The sequence below is a fragment of the Eublepharis macularius genome, chromosome 6, assembly GCF_028583425.1.
Source record: "Eublepharis macularius isolate TG4126 chromosome 6, MPM_Emac_v1.0, whole genome shotgun sequence".
Lineage (NCBI taxonomy): Eukaryota > Metazoa > Chordata > Lepidosauria > Squamata > Eublepharidae > Eublepharis > Eublepharis macularius.
The window spans coordinates 132,819,959-132,843,792 of NC_072795.1; the positions used below are offsets into that span (position 1 = coordinate 132,819,959).

The 23,834-nt window shown below is 45.3% G+C and overlaps 1 protein-coding gene across 7 annotated transcripts in view; it reads left to right on the forward strand.

Annotated features, from left to right (window-relative positions):
* The window catches only part of ZMIZ1 (zinc finger MIZ-type containing 1), a 559,350-nt gene that overhangs the window by 145,390 nt on the left and 390,126 nt on the right, over positions 1–23,834 (forward strand). For all 7 annotated transcript variants that reach the window (XM_054983309.1, XM_054983311.1, XM_054983310.1 and 4 more), the window contains exon 3: positions 23,579–23,706. The gene's annotated coding sequence lies outside the window, so the exon portion shown is untranslated. The remainder of the gene's footprint in view (positions 1–23,578; positions 23,707–23,834) is intronic.

Below are 23,834 nucleotides of genomic sequence, written 5' to 3' on the forward strand. Positions count from 1 at the left end.
CTCATAATGATCAGTTTTGCAGCACAAATCTCATTGATTCCCCCCCCCCAACAGCCTGGAAAGAAGTGTTTGGGGGAAGAGACAGTTGATGAATTGTGGCGGGATCTCAAGAGACCCTCCTTTTGTGGCTTTTTGGAGGAATTTGCCCCTTCTGTCCACCTCTCCGGAGCTCTCGCTGGAATAAACCTCTGCTCCTTTTAGAAGTAAAGTGGTACTTGCAAGGGAATACGAGCTATCAGAGAGGTGAGGGAAGAACGTGTGTGTGTGTGTGTGTGTGTGTGAGTGCCTGCAAGAAAGAAACACTCTGGGACCGAGAGAATATTCTAGCTGAGGTCAGCAGTGGTTTGTCAGCCAGGGCGTGAACTGGGTCAGACTTCATCGTTTCTACCAGAGTGAACCAAATTCTTAGTGTAAATGCTGGTCAGTTCCAAGGCCCCCTGGGAGCGCCCTGACAGTCTGCCCTCAGTGTTTACATTCTGTGGGCTAGAAATAGAAAATAATTGGTGCGTTTTATGCTGAATTTGATTTTTCTTCCTTGATCTTTACATATATTTTCTTGCCCACGAAAAATGTCAGAAAATTGCCGAGTGAAGGAGAAAAGTCTCAGTTGTGCAGTATACTGTCTGTGTTAGCTGGTTGGATTGTTAGGGTAACTGCTTGGCTGTTTCTAAACCAGCCTTCCCACCCGCAAATTCCTACCACCAGGGCTTGCAACATTATGTGAAAAGGGGGGAGGTATACCTGTAAAATGAAAATACCCGTGAAGAAGGAGAACATCTACCGAATGTAGATTAAAATGTAGAGCCAGTTTGCTGTAGTGGTTAAGAGCGGCAGGGCTCTAATCTGGAGAGCCAGGTTTGATTCCCCGCTCCTCCGTTTGAAGCCAGCTGGGTGACCTTGGGTCAGCTCTTCCAGACTTCTCTCAGCCCCATCCACCTCACAGAGTGATTGTCATGGGGATAATAATAACACACTTTTAAAAACTGCTCTGAGTGAGTGTTAAGTTGTCCTGAAGGGTGGTATACAAATTGAATGTTGTTGTTGTTGTTATAGTAATAAAACAAATCCAGACTAGTATGGCATTTGGCCCCTGATGGCCAGGTAGGCAGAAAGGTTTTGGAGGCATCCAGGTGGTCAGACTTTTGCTCTGTTCAGATGTCTGTCTCCTTCACAAGCCATCTCAGGCCTTGTGTCCAAAAGAGCGAATCTCTACCTGTTAGGAGCTGCAGACGACGGGCGATCCCATATCCATTTCAAAATGTTATCCCTTAACCTGTAATCTTAAGACCAGGGTGTTTTAAAGCTTCAATGTGAGCAGGGGTGTACTAGCTATTATGGCTGTTGGAAGTTTTCCAGTGCTCCCCCTCCACATTTGGACTGGGCCAGCCCAGTAGCTGGTGGTGCCCAACCTTCCCAAGCCTCACGCTGTCAGGAGAAGGTAGCAGTTGAGGAGGAAGGTTGTCTCTCCCTCCTTTGAGGCACAGGGGCCTTTTCCAGGGCCCTGTTCCCCTTCCAGTATGTCCCTGCCCATGATTATTTGATTGCTCAAATGGGATCTCCTTGCTGGGTCCTTTTGGCTGGGAGCACAATTGCCCCGCGTCCAATTTCTGATACCCCCAGAGAACATTCTTGCCTCCAAAAAAAGTTCTCAACTGACTGCTGTTTATAGTAAATAAATATGTGCAAACTAGCAGCCAGGGTTTTTTGGGGGGGGGGAGGGGGTTGACCCATTTCCTCTCTTGGAGGAGGCAGCATTCCTGTCTTCACACCATCGGTATCTGAAGAAGTGAGCTGTGACTCACAAAAAATCACACCCTAGTAAATTTTAGTGCTACTGGACGTTTGCTCTTGCTCTTCACACCATCTCTTCCAGTTTTCAGTGGCCCTTTGACAAACCTTTGCATTGGAGCTTTTTTAAAAAAAATAAGTAGTAACATTAAGCTGCCATACTTGCACAGTTTCTGATTATCCCGAAGGGATTTTTCTGAATTCCATGAGCCGTTCTAGCTTACATGGGAGGTAAACCCCATTATCGTAAAGAGCCTAGCTTCCCAACTACTCCTTTTCTTCCCTCTTCCTTTCCTTGGCCGTCGTCACACAGGCTTTTATTTAGCGCTAAAATGGCGCTATTTCCCGGCAAACACCCACCTTATTCCAACACTGTAGCGATTTTCTCTCTTCTGCTTTGTGCTTGATAGTCGCGCTATTTTGTGCCTCAGTGTGAATGCCTCACATCGATGTATTTCACCTCGCAACGCCCTATGCCCTCCCTTCAATCCCAGAATCCATTTCTTCCCGCGACTCCCCTTTTTAAAATTTTATTATGTCCTTATAACACCATAACGCCATAACACAACGCAAACTTTCTGCTGAAGTAAAAATGACTCAATCGCCATGGCAGAGTCTTCAGCGATGGGGATCACGCCAGACAGGGAGTTTTCTGTGGGCAAAGGGCTATTTATATAATTTCAAAGTTGGAAAAACAAAAAGGTCGTCATGTTTTGCTCTAACGGAATGTTTATATGCTGTTATTCCGTTATAGCGGAATTAAACGCCAGAATAATTTTTTAAAAAGGGGGAGGAGCTGCTTCTGCGCGGTTAGAGAGAACAGAACAGAGTGCTTCGGTGTGGACAGCTGGTGGCGCGAAGAGCCGTTAGGCGACCCAAAGAAATGTTACTGTGCCGATAACAGGTAGGACGCTATATGCTGTAAATGTAACGGAAGAGATGCCCGTGTGACAACGGCCCTTGTCTAAACGACTCAGAATTTAGTATTGTAACTTTAGAGACTGTGGAGTATATCCTGACAGGAATGCGCCTCTGCTGCCGCTGGTTGCTGTTTGCCATGTGCCATCAATCTTGCTCGCTACATGCTTCTTAGTTTCCAGCTGTGCCTTCTCTCTCGTGCTCTCTGTGTTTTTTTTTAAAAAAATACACAGTAGACAATTGTAATCTACAATAACCCTTCCTTACACTGCGATGAAGAAATCCGCTATCCGACTTCTATTTAGATTGTATGGCTAACCACATTGTGTCTCGAATGGGAGAGTGCCTAAGTACTGCCAAATCCTCATCCGCAAAGAGGCCCAGGCTGCAAGGCCTTGGCTATGAAAACGATTCTGCAGAACCACAGCAGTAAAACGTCTGTCTCTTGGAGCAAATGGAAGAGCATAAAGTTCACCAGGCAAAGCTTTTTTAAAAATGTATTAGGTAATCATTTCATGTACAAAATAAAGGATTACATTACAAATTTGCAAATACTACAAGATGCAAAATTTTAAACATTTCTCAACATGCTGTACGGAAACAAATTCAATGTTGGTCAATATATGTACATGACCCACTTAGAATTATAAATCAGAGGAATACATTATGAGTTGGGAGAAACTTAAGAACTTTGTGGGAAAAAAGTGGGACATGAAAGGGAAGATGTGGTCTTTGGATAATTGTTAAGGGAAAGATAGGTCTTTATTTTATTTAGAGGTTAAAATAAGGTACTATATTACATATTATAAGTTAGAATTTAATAATAATAGAAAGCGGGCTTAAATGTTGTAGATAGTGGTATGTTATAGCATATATAATATATAAATTAGAAGTTTATATTATAACGGAAAAATTGTACTAAGCTTAGGAGATAGCTATGTAATGTAGATGAAGATGGATATGTTATGCTATATATTATACAGTATAATGTAGAAGCTAATATTATAGAAATTATTATTATAGGAGATAGAGATGTAATGTGATGTAATGGATATGAAGGGAAGTCAACGAAAAAGGGGGGGAATGGGTGGGAATAATATAATGCGATGGAGATTGATATTAGATATTATGATTTGTATATGTTAACCCATCCAATAATTTTTTTTAAAAAAACAATTATAAATCTTACCAATCAAAATTTATTAAAATAATACAAACAGTTATATTACTTAACTTTAAAACATCCCCCAAAATACAGGAAAGGTATTCCACAAAAGACTAACAAATATTTTAACATTAACATATACTGGCCTTCGTACTAGCCACCAGGTAATGTTGAAGTCAGTGATCAAACAGGGAGGTCTTGATTAATTTAAGGCAAATGCCTCAAGACTTCATAATTTATATCAAAGTTCAAATGTAGGCACACCTGGATATCTCAGGAGGTGTTGTGTTCTTACCAGGGCTTTTTTTCAGCAGGAATGCGGTGGAACGGAGTTCCAGAACCTCTTGAAAATGGTCACATGGCCGGTGGCCCCGCCCCCTGATCTCCAGATAGAGGGGAGTTTAGATTGCCCTCCACGGAGTTCCAGAACCTCTTGAAAATGGTCACATGGCTGGTGGCCCTGCGCTCTGATCTCCAGACAGAGGGGAGTTTAGATTGTGGCACGGAGGGCAATCTAAACTCCCCTCTTTCTGGAGATCAGGGGGTGGGGTCACTGGCCATGTGACCATTTTCTCCAAGGCCAACCCACTGAGTTCCACCACCTCTTTTCCCAGAAAAAAATCCCTGATTCTTACACCAATTAGAGTGCAAGTCGACCAAGTCTGATGGTGTTGATTTTGTGTGTCTGGTGCTGTGGCATTCGAGCCATCATGCCAGTGTTGCACAACAACCATGTGGAGATGGAATGGGCACATTGCAGAGACCCTGCTCTGTCGGTGTGCATGAGCATCATGTGTCTCCATGTGCTGACACACATTGCACCTCTGGCCAGTTGGATCTCTGTATGGTGGCAGTTGGACCATCATAGGGCCAGGCAGCTTCTTCCCCTATGGCAACCTTATCTCCAAATATGTTTAGTTGCTCTCACTATGGTGTTAGGGTCAAGTTCCCAGGAAGAGAGCACCAGGTATTTACTGAGAGTCTGCTCCTTGCGCGCGCGCTTTGCATGCATGTGCTCCTGGCGCTAATGTAATGGCATCACTTCTGGAAGTGATGTTGTCACACTGGCCACAGGAGCACTCCTGAGCTCTGCGTGGGGCTGATTCTTTGGGAATTGGCCCCAAACTAAGCACGGGAACAGTCCTGTGACTGGCACAACAAAGTCACTTCCGGAAGTGACGTCGTCCTGTATGCTGAAAGTCCATGCACCATGCATGTTTCTGGGTTCCTGCCAGTGGCGGGCACTCTCCAGATGACCTGAAATTTCCTGCTAGTCACCAGTGACCAATGGACAAGCAGGTAAACTGCTGGGAGTTCGCCCACCTTTGACGGGCACCTGCAATCCCTATGGTAGAGGCATTAAAGGGGAGAAGGCTGTGGAGACCATCAGGGTACAGAGTATGTTGCCTCCCTCCAGACCTAAAAAGAAGCCTTACGCATCCTGTGGGTCTTTAAAGCTGCTTTATTCTATGCTTTGTTTGTTTCAGGGCGTTCCGTCCCTGATGGGGGATTATTGGTCATGCTCAAGAGCCCTCAGAATCTTTACCTTTTCAAGGAGGCGGCAAACCGTTCCTTGCTGAGGCTAGTGAGCAGAATGAGAGGCAGTCTCCTGCAGTGACCTTCTTCCCCTTGCCATGTGTTCCTATTGTGCTCCTTGTAAAGTAGACTTGGCAATGAAGCCAGCTATCAGTGGGAGCACCGGGTACCAGAGCTGTGATTATACTTCCTGGGCCTGCCTTGGTGTGCAAGAAGGATACCAACAACCAGGCAGTCGCAGGCTGAATGCGTTCAGTGGGGGGTAGGGGGTGGGATTGGGGCAATTGATTTTAAAACTTTAAAAAAAAAAGCATTGTTTTGTGTGTGACTTTGTTTGTTGACTTAAAGGAAATAATGCCAGGACGTTCTGCTGTCTTACTGAAAACGCACGTGCATGCACAGCAGGTCAGTTGATCAAGCCTGTTATTTTCCAGACTGTCAAAATCTTCACAGGTCGGAGGAAACATACACTTATACACTGCAGTTGATTCATTGCAAGAAATTTCCTCTGCCTCTCTGATCAAAATGTATGTGCACTTTGCTTTTCAAATGGTTATTGATATTAACCCCCCCCCCAAGGAAACAGGGGTTATTTTGACCCCGGAAGTCATTGAAAAAAATGGTTTATCCATTTAAAACTTTCTACAGACACCAATCTCCTGTTATGCTTTCTCCTCAATGAACTCCATTGCCCTAAAGTCCCTCTGTTCCCTCCACACTTCCTTCCTTTTTTAAGTTTGAGAGTCATCAAAAGTGTAAAGGGGATCATTCTGGGCCCCAATAAACTTGGCTTTAAAGTGAAATTACTTTGCATAATTGTAAATGGGGGTTCTAGTGACCCCAACAAATATTGAAAAATGATTTTAGCACTGTTCCCATGTATAAATAGATGGACCGACACTTATTCTCTCAGTTTTATAGGAAGGTAGAGCAAATAGTGAAAATGAAAATTTCTCTCCATAATTTATATTCATAGATATTTGCTGTGCAAAAATATCATACTTTTGACTTTGGGTTTTACACTACTTTTGGAATTGAGGGTCGCAGTGACCCCCAAGAAAACCACAGTTTGCAACCTGAATTGTTGTATATATAGTAGGATCAGGTAAAAGCTCTGTGTTTGAGCTCTCTCAAAGCTTCCCTTATATCCATAGCCGCTTGGAAAAGCTTGCAGTTTTGGAAAATGGGGTCATTCTTGCCCCCTGAAAGGCAAGCCTGGGCATGTTTGTAGGCATCCTCCGAACCTCTTCACATTTTCCAGACTTGAAGGAGCCATTCAGCCTGGAGTTTAAGTGACCCCCTAGCCATCTGTCCACTGAGCTGATTGTTTCCCTTAGTTGTGTTCTATCAAAGCTTTCCTTCTGTCTCATAGCTACTTTGAAAAGCTCGACTTGAACTGTATTGAAATTTTGGAAAATGGGGTCATTCTCGCTCCCTGCAAGCCAAGCCTGGGCATGTTTTAAGGCTTCTTCTGAACCTCTTCCACATTTTCCAGACTTGAAAGAGCCATTCAGCCTGGAACTTGAGCCAACCCATAGCCATCTGTCCACTGAGCTGATTGTTTCCCTTTGTTGTTCAGGAAGCACTCTTAATTGCAAGGGTCCAACAGGTGCAGCCTGAGGGCAGGTTACAAGGAGGCTAGCAGACAGAATGCAGATATTTTCTCTTCTTTTTGTTAACCCTTAAACTGGCAGGAATGGAATTCCCCCTTCCATTTCAAGGGTCTGTTGTGTGCCTATTTTTTCGTTGTCCTCAAGAATAAGTTTCTTCAGCATTGCAGGACAAAGAAGAGTAAAATTTGGAATTGGGGTCAAAAATACCCCTCATTGAAAACATCAAATGCTCACAGAAATGTAATGTGGCAAGTCACACATGGTGGCAACGACAGGCAAATCAACACATGGTGGTGACTATGGGCAAATCACACATGGTGGCAGTTTCCGTATTATAACAGTTAAAAATGATTGCTTTCTCTAAAATAAAGTGTGCTTTAAAAGTGGTGGTGGGGGTCAATTTTACCCCATTTACATTTTGGTGAGGATTTGATCTTTTCAATGAGGGGTATTTTTGACCCCCGATTGCAAATTTTACACTTCTTTGTCCTGCATTGCTGAAGAAAGTTATTCTTTAAGCCTGATTCTTTTTCTTTGTAACTAATGCCATGATTGAGAGAGCTCTCAAGTTTCCATTTTTTGGGATGTAAGTTGGGGTCATTTTGATGCCAATTCCAATGTAATGTAATTGAGATTTTTTTTCCTTGGGAGGGTTAAGGGCAACGCCCTAAACAGGTCTGCTCAGAAGTAAGACCCAATTTATCAGAATGGGTTTGTAGGCTTTCCACCAAAGGGGCACTGTTTCCTTCCCTCCACCAAGTTAGACATGCTGGAATTCCCCTGCCCTTCTATTACCTCACATTGACTCGGCCAATGGCATCAAGGGTGACAGGGCAGTAAGAGATATTAAAGGTGAAGCGGTGGGGCCATTGCAAGAGGACACAAGGTCCCCAGTGCAGTCCATCACATCGATGCACTCTTAGCTCAATTTAAAGAAAGTTACAATTGTGAGTATATCCTTGATTTTTTGAATTATTAAACAGTTTGTTTAAGCAGAACGGAGGTAATTGCTTGATTTGTTGTAGGAGAGAAAGTATCCCAAGTGGAAGGATTACTTGCATTTCTGTTTCTAAAGCCCTTTGTATCTTCAGGAAAGCAGACCTCATCTACTTTTGTTCTTGCCCATCCTGATACCTAGGAAGAATAAATGCATCATGCATCTGACGAAGAGACCTGTGGTTCTCGAAAGCTTAAGCTACAGTAAAGTTGGTTAGTCTTAAAGGTGCTACTGGACTCTTTTCAGTTTTGCTACTACAGACTAACATGGCTAACTCCTCTGGATCTCTGACTAGGAGCTCACTTTTTAATAATAACAACAACAACATTTGATTTATATACCACCCTTCAGAACAACTTAATGCCCTCTCATAGCAGTTTACAAAGCATGTTATTGTTATCCCCACAACAAAACACCCTGTGAGGTGGGTGGGGCTGAGAGAGCTCTGAGAGAGCTGTGACTGGCCCAAGGTCACCCAGCTGGTTTCAAGTGGACGAGTAGGGAATCAAACCTGGCTCTCCAGATTAGAGTCCTACCACTCTTAACCACAGTTGCATCTACATGGGAGAGGAAAGATTACATGACCTGATGACATCAGGTGTGATTCCCTTATTAAATGCTTCCAGGAGAGAAGTGGGAATGGAAGGGATGCTGTTTTGGGTGGATAGTTGCCAAAAGGCAGCCCTGTGATCTGCATTATCTCTCCTTCCACCGAAGATGCCCCAGAAGGGATTCCGCAAGGGCCATTTACTCAGGTCTACTCAGAATCCTTCGGGTCTCTTTAGTTGGGGCTATGTGTTCTTTCTTATGATTGATCTGTGACTGCCAAGTTGAGAGCCTGTTTGGTGTAGCGGTTAAGAGCGACAGGACTCTAATCTGGAGAGCCAGGTTTGATTCCCACTCCTCCACTTGAAACCAGCTGGTTGACCTTGGGCCAGTCACAGCTCTTTCAGAGCACTCTCAGCCCCACTCACCTTACAGGGTGACTGTCATAAGGATAATAATAACATACTTTGTAAACCGCTCTGAGTGGGCATTGAATTGTCCTGAAGGATGGTATATAAATTGAATGTTGTTGTTATTAAGTTCTACTAGAGTTTGCCTTGGCAAATTTGTAAAAAAAGTGAATTAAAGTATCGTAGTCCTTAACATTTTAACAGATGCTGGGTGGCTGGCACATGCCTCCATGTTTCCCTTTTTCACTTGCAGTGATCCTAGCCAAGATGCTGTGTGAAGTGAGGGAGAATGGGGACATATTACAGCAGCTTCTTTGTGAATTAATAGCAAGCCTTTCTCCCTTCTCTGAAGGGGTTTCCTGGTTCCTTTCCCTCCCCATAGTTAACAATCCTATACAGATGCAAGTGATGGTTAATGGAAATCAGCAATGGTGTGCATTCCCCCTCCAAACCACAATTTCAGCTCTTGGTTTTACAGCATAACCAGTTTGTATTGGAGAGTATGGAATATGCAGCCATGGTTAACAGTGGGAATGGAGGGGGGAACTGCTTCATCCAGGGACGAATATTCCGTTTCTTAACCATGATTAAAAGATCCACATCCTCGGAGGTCTCAGGTAGGCTCTGACACCGGAACGGTGGTGGTTTGGTAAGAAAAACATATAAGATTTTCTTCTTCTTGGTGCCTTTTTGTGTTGTTGTTGTTTGGTTGCTGTGGGACAACTGACATTTTATAGAATGACAGCTATAAAATTAGATAATCGGTTAATCGCTGGCAAATTAGCCTCATGTCTTTTGCAGAGAACAAATACGGTATTTATGTAAAAGTTGCTAATAGTTTCTGCCTTTTTTAATTGGCAGAAATAAATGCAAAATGCATGATAATTAGGCAGCTGATGAATTCAGTTGTACAATTATGCCTAAAGCTATGCCCCGGCACTTAATGCTGGATGCTCTAAGCAATCAAAGAGAGCTTATTTATATGGTTTATTTATAAAACAAAGTTACCGATGAAGTCACAGTGGCAGGCACACTTCAGGCATGGCAGTTTGAATTCAGCAGTCTAAAATGTTAATATAATTTGAGGCAAGGAGAAATTTATTTATTTATTGAATTATTCGAGTTATACCCCACCTTTCCCGCAAATGTAAACTGTTCCAGCAACTGAGTTTAATTTTTTTTTATTCATAGCTATCAACATTTCTGAAGAATGTTGTAAAATGAATGAATTGGAAATAATTCAGAGAATTTACATATTATTTATTTGTTACAGTTTTCTAGGCCTCACGCTTGGAGTGGGACGGGGGAGCAAAAGTAATAGCAAAAATGCAAAAGTTCTGGAAATTAGGGGAGTGGAGTACAAATGCTTTGGTAGAGACCAGGGCTTTTTTTCAGCTAGAACGTGGTGGAACGGAGTTCCGGCACCTCTTGAAAATGGTCACATGGCCGGTGGCCCCGCCCCCTGATCTCCAGACAGAGGGGAGTTTAAATTGCCCTCCGCGCCTCTGAGCAGTACAGAACCAAATATGGTTCTGCTGAGTGGCACAGAGGGCAATCTAAACTCCCCTCTGTCTGGAGATCAGGGGGCGGGGCCACTGGCCATGTGACCATTTTCGCTGAGGGCAATTTAAACTTAAAAAAAAAACAACCCTTGTTCCAGATGACCCAAAGTGACATCATTGTGTGGTCCTGTGCTGGCAACCCACTGAGTTCCACCACCTCTTTTCCCAGAAAAAAAGCCTGATAGAGACCATATAAGACTGAGCACATTTCCAAAACCTGCAATTTAAACTTGATAACTATTCGCACGCAGTGAGTTCCCATGTTTATAGAACATGTTAAAATATAAACACTGGCATTTCCCAACCCCCTGCTTATTGGTTGTTTTTCTTTTCCCCCTCAGGCAGCCAGAGTTGAAATAGTAGAGGCAATAGTCGATTTTTCCTGCTCCATGGCCTTAGTAATTCTAAACAGAATGCTGAGGCAGGTATGCCATGACAGAAAAAAGAAAAGTATTTCAATTGATAGAGGGCTCCTATGTGCGCAACAACAACAACATTCAATCTATATATTGCTCTTCAGGACAACTTAATGTCCACCCAGAGAAGATTACAAAGTGTGTTGTCACTATCCTCATGACAATCACCCTGTGAGGTGGGTCGGGCTGAGAGAGCTCTGAGAGAGCTATGACTGGCCCAAGGTCACCCAGCTGGCTTCAAGCAGAGGAGTGAGGAATCAAACCTGGCTCTCCAGATTAGAGTCCTGCTGCTCCTAACCACAACAACAAACAAAGCAATGGTCCCCAGAATAGGAGAGTTTTCCACATGTGATTTACTGATTTGTCCTTGCTAGATTTTGATCAGCTCTGCTGAGAGCAGGTAGGTTCATTCAATTCCTCCCTCAAGTTGAGATGTGGTATTCAAATGACGCTGTCTGATGTATCTCTGAATGAGTGCTCTTTTGTCAATCAGAACAGGGACTCTTGCAGGAACAGAGGGTGGGCTCTTTTGTGAATGGGCTTACTTTTCGATACTCCAGGATGAATCCTTTTGGAGTATAAGAATGCAGTGTGTCTCAGATTTTAATCCTGAAGAGGCATGCCTCAGCCATCAGTTGTTAGGGAAAGGCTGGATTAGTGTATTTTTTTAAAAAGGGGAAATGATAGACAGGCCTGAGGTGTCAGAAGAGGCCTGAGACTGATTAGATTGTGGTTCATTTTGGGCCCTTGTTTGAATGATCGATGTTCCCTCATAGAGATATCTTTTGTAGGCTTTGATGAGGCCAAATCTACAGCTCCGGTGTTTGTCACAAGTGACTCCTTGCCTCACTATCTTTTTCTATTAGCATTAGGCTTTTTGAGAGGAAGCCTGTTATTTTCCTCCTGACAACCAAGTATTACAAACATAAAAATTTACTAGTCCTAACTGAGTGTAAATTGGCCCTTGCCCACTTTGAGGAGAATATTAGCCCACAACACAAAAGATCCTTCCGGTGCGGCTGTGTGATGGCAGATGCTTTCAAACACTTCCCTCCCAGTGTCTTTATGAGCCAACACAAATATGGCAATTGGGCCATTTCCACACAGCTTACCTTCCCTCGGAACGACCGGGAACATCACGCAAAACCCGTGAAAGATCGTTTTTCTTGTGCGAGATTTGTGCAACGGCATGCAAATCTTGCACGAGAAAACGCAATCTTCCTTGGGTTTTGCGCGATGTTCCAGGTCGTTCCGAGGGAAGGTAAGCTGTGTGGAAATGGCCTTGGTCTCGCCAGAGGCAGAAAGACATATAGAAAAAGGATGTCACCAGGTGGTTCTCCACCTATTCTGTGCATCTACCTTTGCAGTTTGGGAGGCAGACACTGCAAGGATGCCACTTGTCCACTGTTGCTGGGCAAATCTCGTCCAGAAGACCCAGAAGTGATGTCACTGTGGCACTTGAGGAATTCCCCTAATCTTGCAGAAATTCTTAGAATGCTGCATGACACAGTGATGTAACTTTGAGCCTTCACCCAGAAGTTACGTTGGTGTGTTGTGACATCATTTCCCCCATGCTCCTCTCCCCAAAACTCCCTGATGGTGCCAGGCCTAGCAACCATAAGACACCCATAAACCAAATACTGGTTCAGCTGTCAATCTTGCCCTGCCCTTCTTTTTACTAAAGGAAGAGCAGGTAATCTTTTTGTCCCAACCCTGTGAAGATGTTGATGTGCCAGTAAACAGAATCTATGGGAGGCAACCATTTTAGTTGGCTAAGCACTGGCAACAAAGCAGCATATGAGGAATTGCCCCCCAGACTCAACTGACGAGTGTGAGGTCACGTGGAGAGCTTCATGTTCTCCTTGGTCCTTTCGCCACTGTTTTTCACGTGTTCGAAGTGTAACCCCCCGAATCAAGAGGACCAGGTTCAATGTTTACTAATTCAAAATATAAATGCAATTTATTTCAATACAACTATGAAACATTCCCAAAGTTATCAATGCTGGATCAGTAACCAGTGACCCCAGCGCGAAGTCCTACTCACAATCCCTTGGTAAAGTACGCCGACTGTTGTGTGGATTTGGCCAGAGGCTAGGCCTGGAACAGCGTCCGAAATATCCAGAAGGCCTTGCCACAGCAGGACTCTTCGTGAAGACGCTGTCTGAATCCTGGAGCTTGCTTGTTGCCCTAGGAGCAGTTCCCCTTTTCTCCTAGCAAGATGATGTGGGGCAGCTCTGTACTAGGGTGCTGGTTTTCAAAAAGTCAACGAGCTCAGCTTGTTCTTTGCTCTTCTTTGCTTCTTCAACTATTGTCAGTTACTGCAGTTCGAAGGGTTCAGCTCTTCCAGCTAGCAGTTTCAGCTCTATGATCTTTTTAGATTCAAAGCTTGGAAACAAGCTTTACTGCTCAAAAAACAACAGCTTCTGCTCTTCTTTCTCTCTCCCTCCAGTTTTTCCAGCTAGCCTAGTCCTGTATTATACCACTCTTCCTAGTCATGGTGACCTCTTTTTTTTATACACATGCCCCATGAGTCTTTGCTATACATGCAAATTAACACAACCCTAGGTACAGCTCAGTTATCTGCTAGTCTGGTCTATCTATGTATCTGCAGTCTATTAATCAGGCCTAGGTCCTAGGCCCCCCCAAACCCTTTTTCCAGTACAGGCTTACATTCGTAGGAGAACAGTGCAAGATGTTCGACCAGTCTGTGCCTGTGCATTGGGATGCGGACGTAGAGGTCTCCCTGTGCAATTGGGGATTTCTCCTTCTCAGGTTTGAGGGTGAGCCTTGCAAAACACGAGTCCCCATTCACACCTTCATTATTTCCCTCTGAGACTGTCTGAATGAAAAGGGCTTCTATCCCTCTTGAAATTGCGGTGGCTCCGTAACATTGCAAAACGTCGTCCAAAAAACGCAGAAAATAGCATCTTCTCGCAAGAGTTTTGCGTGACATCGTGAAAAACTCCTGCGAGAAGACGCTATCTTCCGCATTTTTTGCACAGTGTTTTGCAACGTTATGGAAGCAGGTTAGTAGTGTGAAAACGGCCCTGTATACAACTTTCAGCCCCGTGTGACCCTACAAGCTTTGGCTCTCAATGGGATAATATTTCTCAGCCTAGCTTGCAAAGGTCTTGTGGGATTTAATCTATCAGTGTGACTTCCCCCGCCCTCCTCACTTAGCTATTTGCCTAAATGTTTCATTTGCCTCCTGCTGGCCCTTGCACGTTTATCCGAGAGATGCAGCCAGTAAACTCCAAGACTGCACAAGATCTCTTTTTAACAGTGAATGCCTGAGAGCTGTTAACGGCTTTATTCATCTCGTTCAGCGTGTTTGTCAGGATTTACACTGTAGGTCACTGGACTGCGGTGCCGATCTGGAGTCTGCATGCAAAGCCTGTGACAATCCACTGAGTGACTTTAAAATCTTTTACGCCTCTGTTTTCCTCTGGGAATATTCATGCTTCCTTAAAGGTAGAGTTGGTAGGTGACTGTGATCCCGTACTATTTTGCACACATGCAATGGAGTTCAAACTCTTGTCTTACAAGGACATCTTTGCCCCACCATCCAGGAAAGCCCAATATGCCTGAGGCAGATTCAGATGCCTTTTGCAGAGTCTGTTCTCATTTTGCATGATTTACTAGTAGCAGGGGCAGTCTTAATAGTTCTGGGGTCCCAGGGTCTTTGGGGGAGCATGTGTGGGCATGATTCCCATGCACCCCAGCTCGTTGCCACCACTAGCGTGGCCTGACAGTCAAGCAGTGAGCCGGCAAGAGCTGGACAGGGCATCCGGTGCATCAGGAGCTTGGCAAGACCTCACCCATCACCTTATCACCTGCTTGGGGGGGGGGAGTGGAATAAGGACATGGGGCTCCCAAAAAGGGCAAGCACAGAGCCTGTGGCAGCTGCCCTGGTTGCCCTGCACCCACAACTGCCTCTGGCAAGTACGTCTTTCTGCAAGATACTTTTTGTAGCAGAAGTAAACATTTCCTTTGCTGGTTATTTATTGGAGACTATGAATGTGCAAGGAAAAAGGAGTGTTTAATTCATAGCGTTCCCACCAGGGGGACAAAGCAAATAGACCTTTCCTGTGAAGCTGTCTGCACTGAATTTCTAGTGTCGAAACATTTCTAGGAATAATAGCTAGATAAATATCTTCCTGATTTCATGAGTAGCACAAGGGCAGGCTTTGAAACGAGGCGAGTGCAGAATTAGGATTATTTGGTGTGTTCCGAACCCAGAACGAAAGTGGTCCGGCCCCACAAAGATGACAACCTCTTGTTTTCCTCTCATTGAGTAGGATCCCCAAGTGAACATTTGCAGGTATGTAAATCCTCAGAAGGGGGAAGATTTAGTACACGCTTTAATTTTCCCTGGGGAGGGAACACTATTAGAAAGCTGATCCATGTGATTTGGACACGTTACCTGGCCTGCTGTGGAGTGAATGAATGGTTAATATGGTGGGAATTAAAAAAAGAAGAAGAAGTCCAGGCAGCTTTCATGAAATGGGGCCTCTTCCACACTCTTCCCTCCCTTCTCTGCTGGTGTTTATTCTCCACCTCAGCAACTCGCAGAAGAGCTGAAAGTGCTGTTTGTTCTAATTGCTTGGAATTTTGGCTGAGCCGATGGGATGCCACTCATGTTTGCCCGCCTGGACATTTATAACTTCGCAGCTGTGCTCTTCAGGTCTCCTCACACTATGGGAAACTAATCCGGGCCTGTGAAAGTTTAGCAGACTTTTTTGTCATTGACTCCCCCCCCTCCCATAAATTCTAAAAAAAAAAAGGGGAACCTTAGCAAAGCATCAGTCAGATGCGGAGGAGAAAGCTTTGTTGAGGTTTGACTTAAAGAGGAACTCTTTCATCTGATCAAGATGAGTAGCCATGTTAGTCTGTCTGTAGCAGTCGAAAAGAGCAGGAGTCCAGTAGCACCTGTAAGACTTACAAAATTTGTGGTAGGGTATGAGCTTTTGTGAGCCACAGTTCACTTCTTCAGATACCCTACCACAAAGCTCATACCCTACCACAAATTTTGTTAGTCTTATAGGTGCTACTGGACTCTTGTTCTTTCTTCTGAATTCAAGATTCCATTCCCCCCCGCCCCCAACACACACACTGTGGAATAGAATAATGTACATCACTTTGCATTTGTTTATGATTTATGCCCTTTTTCTGTACCAGCAGAAATGGTCACTAGTATGTAAAATTTTAGGTACCAACTAGTAAAACCCAAAATACATGTGATGTCGTCCTTGCCACCTATAATGGGTTTCCAGCTTCAGTTCATATCTTAGCTAATGGAACTAGGAATGCCATTCCACTGGTGGGGGTGGGGGATCCTTGGTCCCAGCTTCTGACTCCCCACAACCCCCCCCCCCACTCACCTGGCTGCAGGGCTTTTTTTCTGGGAAAAGAGGTGGTGGAATTCAGTGGCCTCGGAGAAAATGGTCACATGGCTGGTGGCCCCGCCCCCTGATCTCCAGACAGAGGGGAGTTGAGATTGCCCTCCGCGCCTCCAAGCAGCGTGGAGGGCAATCTCAACTCCCCTCTGTCTGGAGATCGGGGGTGGGGCCACCAGCCATGTGACCATCTTCAAGAGGTTCCGGAACTCCACGGAGGGCAATCTCAACTCCCCTCTGTCTGGAGATCAGGGGGTGGGGCCACCAGCCATGTGACCATTTTCAAGAGGTTCCAGAACTCCTTTCCCCCACATTCCAGCTGAAAAAAAGCCCTGCCTCACTGACAGGGGAAAAGGCGTGGGGAATGGGCCCAGGAGTCCCGCAGTGCGTGGGGCACTTCCTTGTGCTCAGAAGTGCTTGGGAGCACCCACATAACAAGCACTTCCAATGCACATGTCCCCCCCCCCTCACACCCCCAGTCCCACGGTTTGGGCTTTAGGGGACCTGGTAATCCTTAATGGAATTTTTCAAAGGCACTGAAGGCCTTCAGCCAAATATATGGCTGATGATGTCGAACTAATATCTGCAGTCCAATCATTTGTTAAGTCCCTCTGCATTTTAGCCTCACTTTCTTCCCTTCAGTACCAACTGCTACATCTTGCCTAGAACCCCTGACCCTTCCTGCCTTAAGTTCAAACTGAACTTTGGTTTCCCTTACAGTAGCTCCTTTAAAAAATACTTTTTAAAATTACAACTCTGAAAACTGTGGTATGAGATGGCAGTTGTTAATGGCTTTAGGGCTGTTTTTCATGTTGTTTCTAACATTTACGCATGTCCGTGCCGTAAAGTCACCACTGAGTTATGACTGCCTCTGTGAGGTGCTTTAAAGGTGAAGAATATCTCTTGTTGGTTCCCTACCCAAGTACTGGCCCTGTATAATCTCCTGAGATGTGTCAAGATCGTGCTACATGATGCCACCTTCCCTCCCTTTTAAAACTTGATCCAAGATAGTAGAATGTATATCGAAAACGTGCTGTTTATATTGTGGTTCAGTGGTAGGGCTGTGAATCAGCATTCTGCTTGTTTGACTCCTACTTCAGCCTGGAGAGCTCGGCAGGTGGCCTTGGGTAAGCCACTCCTCTCAGCCCCAGCTCCCCAGCTGTATTGTGGGGATAATAACTTTGTTCAGCATGCTGAGTGGCTTTGTTCAGCACACTGAGTGGGGTGATACATAAGCACGGTTGTTGCTATTATTGTTGTTGTTATTAATGAAACGTGTTTAGCAAGTAAGTAGTAAAACAACTCCAGAGAGTAGTAAAACAGGTCCAGAGATACAAGCTGCCTGATCCTGAGGAGTCTTACTGGGCATAAGCCTCATCAAGATTTCCTTCCTAGAAACTGCATGTAGTTGCACTGAAACCACCTTCTACATAGATATCCACTTGAAACTCCCTGCCTCACACAGCAGCAAGAGATCAGCAGAAAGAATAAGCAGTTTTGGCTGTCTGATGGAAAGGCAGCTGCATGGAGAGATGGCAGGGACATCTTTTTGCATGTAGAGGCAGGAGAGCGGTGGATGTAGCAGACGCGTTTTAGGAGAGGTGTTCGTACCTCCTGAAAATCTGACAGACTGAATGCTCCTCAAGGACAAGGTCCTCCAAATTCTTTAGCAATAGCATTGACATTGTCAGGGCTTTTTTTCAGCTGGAACGCAGTGGAACGGAGTTCCAGAACCTCTTGAAAACGGTCACATGGCTGGTGGCCCCGCCCCTGATCTCCAGACAGAGGGGAGTTTAGATTGTCCTTCGCACTTCTGTCTGGAGATCAGGGGGCAGGGCCACCAGCCATGGCTGGCGCCACCATTGAGGCAGTGAGGCAGGTGTCGTGGGCACTGGGGTGCTGGAGGGGGTGCCGGGGGCAGAGCCACGTGCCATGGAGCTGGCATGCCTGGCCCGTGGCTGCTACAACCGGACAGCAGTCGCGGGCCAGGCACGGCAAGTGGCAAGGGCAGCATGAGGTAACCTCTGCGTGCCACCCCAGCCACCCACCGGCCAATGGCCCCGGCTTTTCCTGCGTGGTGATGTCATCATGTGATCATGTCATCATGCAGTCCGGAGTGTGCACTGTGCGTGCGTGCACATGGGGATCGCCGCAGGCTCCTGAAACCCTGGCGGTGCCACCAGCCATGCGACCATTTTCACCAAGGGCAATTTAAACTTTTAAAAACTCCCCCCTTGTTCCAGCTGACCCAAAGTAACGTCATTGGCCCTGGGAGCATGTGTGCCCTTTGCACGTGTGCATGTGGCACCAGGGGCACTACCTTCTGCCAAGAGTTGGCGCCTGTGCTGGCAACCCACTGAGTTCTTTTTTCCCAGAAAAAAAGCCCTGGACATCGTACACTTCAGGAGCACATCTAAGCAGGTCACCTCAGGAGTAAGCCTCATTTTATTCAATGGGGCTTACTCCCAGGAAAGAGTACTTGAGATTGGAGCCTTACTTCCCCACGTCAAAGAACCAAGTGTGCCAACCAATGTCAAATATTTTTATTTGAACAATTGTATGCCTTTTAATTGATTAATCAATTATATTGAAAGTGGTATGTTACTAAAACCTAAATCTAGGTTTGTTTTGGAAATATTGAAAGAAAATGAAATAATTCAAAAGTTTATCAAAAACACTGGCAAACCCCAGGAGTATGGCAGGGGGCAAAAATCCTGGTATTGTGTGACATCATGACATCACACTATGGTAAAAACCATAGAGATTTAGAAAATCTCTTTTTTTTTGTAATTTTTTTTTTTATTTTTCATAACTACAAAACACTACACCAGACTATCACAAGGAAAGGGGAGAGGGAAGGGACAAAGGGGGGTGGAAAAAGAAAGGGGGGGAATGAACTACAAACACTAAACACTACACTTCAATGTTTCCCTTCATACTGTCATAATACAAAAATAGCTCCATAGAATAATGATGGAGTGGTTAATCATACAGAGAACAAACATTTCAAATTCTGATTAAACTTTCCTCCCCCTTCTAGGTCCCGGACGCAGTTCTCTCTGTGCAACTGCTGTTGCGATGCTCTCCTCCTCCTCCCCCCCCCTCCGGCTCCTCCTTTTCTTCGTTCTTGGTGCAGCAGAGTTCTGGGTTTTTATTCTCAAAATCCTTTAGTTGATCTTCTGATAATATCTTATAGGCCTGATCTTTATATCTGAACCATATTCCTTCCGGGAATAACCATTTGTACTTTATTCCATGGTCCCTCAGAAGAGCTGCAAACTTTTTATATTTAAAACGCCGTTTCCGGACTAGAAATGGAACGTCCTTCAAAATCTTGACTTTCAAACCCATAAAGTCCAAATCCGCATTGTATGAGTTATATAGGATGGTGTCCCGAATCTTTTTAGATGAAAAGTCAATAATGATCTCACGAGGCAACTGTCGCTTTGTTGCATATTTTGAAGAAGCCCGATGGACCTCCAAAATGGCGCTTTTAACCTCTTCTTTAGTCGTCCTCGCGGGTATCGCCAATAGTTCCGAGACCACCTCCCACAGATCCTCTTTTTCCTCCTCTTTCACGTTTTGGAGACGCAAAATTGTCTGCGTTCGTTCCACCTGTAGCCCGATCAGCTGGTTCTCCACCAACTTCAGCTCCTTTTTTGTAGCCTTCACAAGTGACGCACTTTCCAGAGCAGACTTCTCTGCCCCCCCCCCGCTGCTGCCTTAATGGTTTTCACCTCGCTTTCAATTAAGCCCACCCTTTGATCAGTTTCGTTCAGCTTGTCAACAAAGGGTTTTATAGCTTCCACCACCGCCCTGCGCACCAACTCTTCGAGCGACTCCCCCTTCTGCAAGGTAGCCGAGATTGACTTACCGAGAGCGGGACTTTGCTTCTTTGCTGCCATTTTTGGGGGGGGGGGGGCGCCAACAAAATTCTGGAACTCAACGAAGGGGAAGAGCGAGTCTTCTTCAGATCAACCTCTCCTTCACAAACGCTTGTAGAACAGAAGGGATTCGCTTGTTTACAGGCTTCCGCCTGTTTCTTTTACTTGCCGTTTCTCGTTGCCCGGCGGCACTCGAGGCGCCGCGCACGTCTGCCGGCCTCCATAGGGACAAACGGGCAATTCCCCCCCCCCGCATTGATTTCGGGGAGTTCTTCCCGCCGCATCCCGGACCCTGGCTCCCTCCCTCCCTGGGAGTCCTGGGGGCTAATCCTTGCGGATCAGCCGCCCGGTCAGGGTGCCCGGTCGTTTCCTCCCGGAGCAGCCGAGAGGAGCGTCCGGCATGGCTGAGAAAACGAAACCGAATCCGAGATTTAGAAAAAAATCTCTTGAGCGTCATGAAGCACCATGATGTCACTTCCTGGTAAACAGTGTCACGGGATCTAGTTCCCCCTGTTTTTGTTCCTGCTGCTCTATAAAGCAGTATCAGGACCCTGGTCCGTGGCTGCAGGAAGTTGTCTGCCACGGTGGGCAACCTGGAAGCCCTACGCATGTCCCTGATAGGCCATCTTTAATAGTTGGGTTATAATTCCCTGCTACAGTTATATTTCCCGGTGCAAAATAGTTTTAAAAATATCACCATATGCACTTAACTCTCAGCCACGCTAATTAACACCTATCCAAATAATTAACTAGAGGTTTAGTTGATTAATCTACCAATTAAAGTGATTAAAGCTTGCAGCCCTACGGAGAAATCACATGTGGAATTTGGGATATGAATCAGAACTTGCTAGTTATGTTTTATCAGTTTGTGCTACCCTGTTATTTCTTCCCTTAAGGCAAATCTAGGCATATACTTAAATCTGAGGAATTGGTTTGGTGCCCTGCCACTTTGAATTTGGCATTCCTTCTCATATGGAAAGTTTGTTGTTGTTTCAACCCAAGTCAAGATCCGTGAAATAGGAATGTAGTAGAGCAATGGCTCTGTAGGGGATAAGCTGCTTACCTATGAACACCATGCTCAGTAACTAGTCCTTAATAATTAGCTGCTAGTCACTAGTAGATGATCTCCTGCTACATCATAAGAGCTGGTAGAGGTGAAAGGTATCTAGTCTACTTAACCAAACAGATATCATGCTGGGATAGTCTAAGATGAGGGTCTTGTGGTTCAGCGTGTGTGTTTTTCTCTACTCTGCCACTCATCCATCTTTGGATGGTACACTGACTCTTCCTACCAGGGTTACCAGTCCCCTGCTGGGGGCGAGGGATCCCCTGCTCCCACCCTTCACCCCCTGCTACCGCTTTACCTGGCTGCTTCCTAGACAAATTAACAGTGCAATCCTATGGAGAGTTACTCTAGTCTAAGCCCATTGAAGTAAATGGGCTTAGACTGGAGTAACTCTCCATAGGATTGCACTGTAAAACTCTCTCCCCTCCCAATTTAATAGAGAAAAAAGTGAGAGGCCTAGAATGTACATGGGCTAAATAGGCACTCAAAATGAGGCCGGTAACAAAAAACAGATACAATTCTGCAAAACCCCTCTGTAACCCATCACAGCAGCCATAGAAGACCGAGTTGACAGATATGGAGATTCTAGAGGCCAGTTAACATCAAGCTTCCCTTCAAACCCCTAGACGAGGCTCCTCTCTTCTTTTTGCACCCTCCAAAATATGACATCCTGATTCCTAGGCAATCCTCTAGATTGGGCTGGCCATAGGCCCCTGTTGAGTGTGCACGGGATGACAATCCCAGGACTGATGTGCTACAATGTGCAAAAAGATTATCTGATAATCAATTTTCCAATGAAGTGTTCTGCAATGACTTGGTGAAACAAACGGGTTCTGCAAGCGGCCCACTGACGTGAGTGGTGGAATGCTAGAACTGCTAGAATGCTGGAATCTGTGAAAATTCAAAATCGTGGAATTTTCTTTGTATAGAAGAGAAGATGCAATCTCAGGTGCTGGGTTCAAAACAACTATGTCGATGAGTTCAACTACTGTAAGGTAACAGTTTGTTAAATTTCCCAGGAGATAAGACAACAACAATAGTAATAGGGTTGCCAGATCCCCTAGAGCTCAAATTGGGCATTGGGGGGTGGGCCCATCTGGAACACTTCCTTATCGCTCTGGAAATGGCATCATTCCTAGTGCAACAAGGAGATGCTCTGGAGTTCTTGGTAGCATGCTGTAGGGGCCCATTCCCTGCACCTTTCCACCCCCACCCCCCACCAGCCAGGTGAAAGGTGGTAGAGGTTGGAGGCTGGGAGCAGCCCCCCCTGGAGTAATTGATAGAGATGGGCACGAACCGAAATACGAACCAAAATCAAGCACAAACCAGGCCAGTTCGTGGTTCGTGAACCACAGTTCGTCAGATCCCATTTCTGACGAACTGCCACAACCTTTTAGGCTAGTTTTGTTTGGTTCGTTTTTTGGTTCGTCACTGCAGACGGCCTGGTGCTAGTCAATCAGTTTCCTAGGCAACAGGGGATGGACTTCCTGCAGATCTTCTGCTGGCCCAGAAGTGAACTTCTGCTGGCCCGGAAGTGGTGATTCTCTGACCTGGATGTGACGTTTTCACGAACCAAACAAACCGGTTCACGAACCAGGGGCAGGTTCGTGAAAGTTTGTGGTTCGTGAAATTTGACGAACCACGAACCACATGGTTCGGTTTTTTTCCAGTTCGTGCCCATCTCTAGTAATGAGTACCATAAGCATCAAAGGTATCAAAGAGCGGGGGAGCACAATTCCACCTGGTGCCCCAAATGCAGCAAGCTGCAAGAAAGCGGGGTGGGGTGGATGGGGAAGGGCTTGAGGGAGAATGAAAACTTACCGAAATGCACCTCCTGAAGGACCTTTTCCAAAAATGGTTCTCAACTTGAATCAGCTAGACTATTATAGAGAGCAATCATGTCCATTCTGTTGCCAAAAGAATCTATTCCCCTCTCTTCTACAAAGCATTTTAGATATATGTTGGTAAGCGAAGACAAATCCGTAGCCAATATGTTATAGCACCTAAAGTGTTGGTCTAGATATCTGAAACAGAGGTTCACATTCCTGCGTGGCTAGAAAACTAAGTGGGTGGGCTTGGTTAAGTCTGCCCAAACTGGTTGTTGTGAGACTGGCAATGCAATCTAAAGCAGAGTCCCACCCTTTAAAGAGCATTGACTTGAAGAGATTTTGAAGCTTACAACTCTGTTTAGGATTGAACTATAAAGCACTGATCCGAGCTCTTTGCAGGAAAGCCGGGACACAATGTAATGATTTTTTTTTTTTTACGCTTTTCCTTCCAGAATGTGTTTAAGAAATTAACTGCATGAGATCCGTTCGCCAACGATTTGTGCAGCTCGCCAGCATTCTTGAGTGTGGGACTCAAATCCAGACGTGTAGTTTGCATTCCTCAATGCTGAAAGGCCTAAAGGTAACGTTTTCACTTGTATAAAGAAAGGATGTTCAGAGTGTAAAACACCTTGGGTAACGTTGCTGCATGAGTGCAACATTACCCTCTCCCCCATTTTTGAGAGGGTGGAGCTTTTGGCAACAGCTATT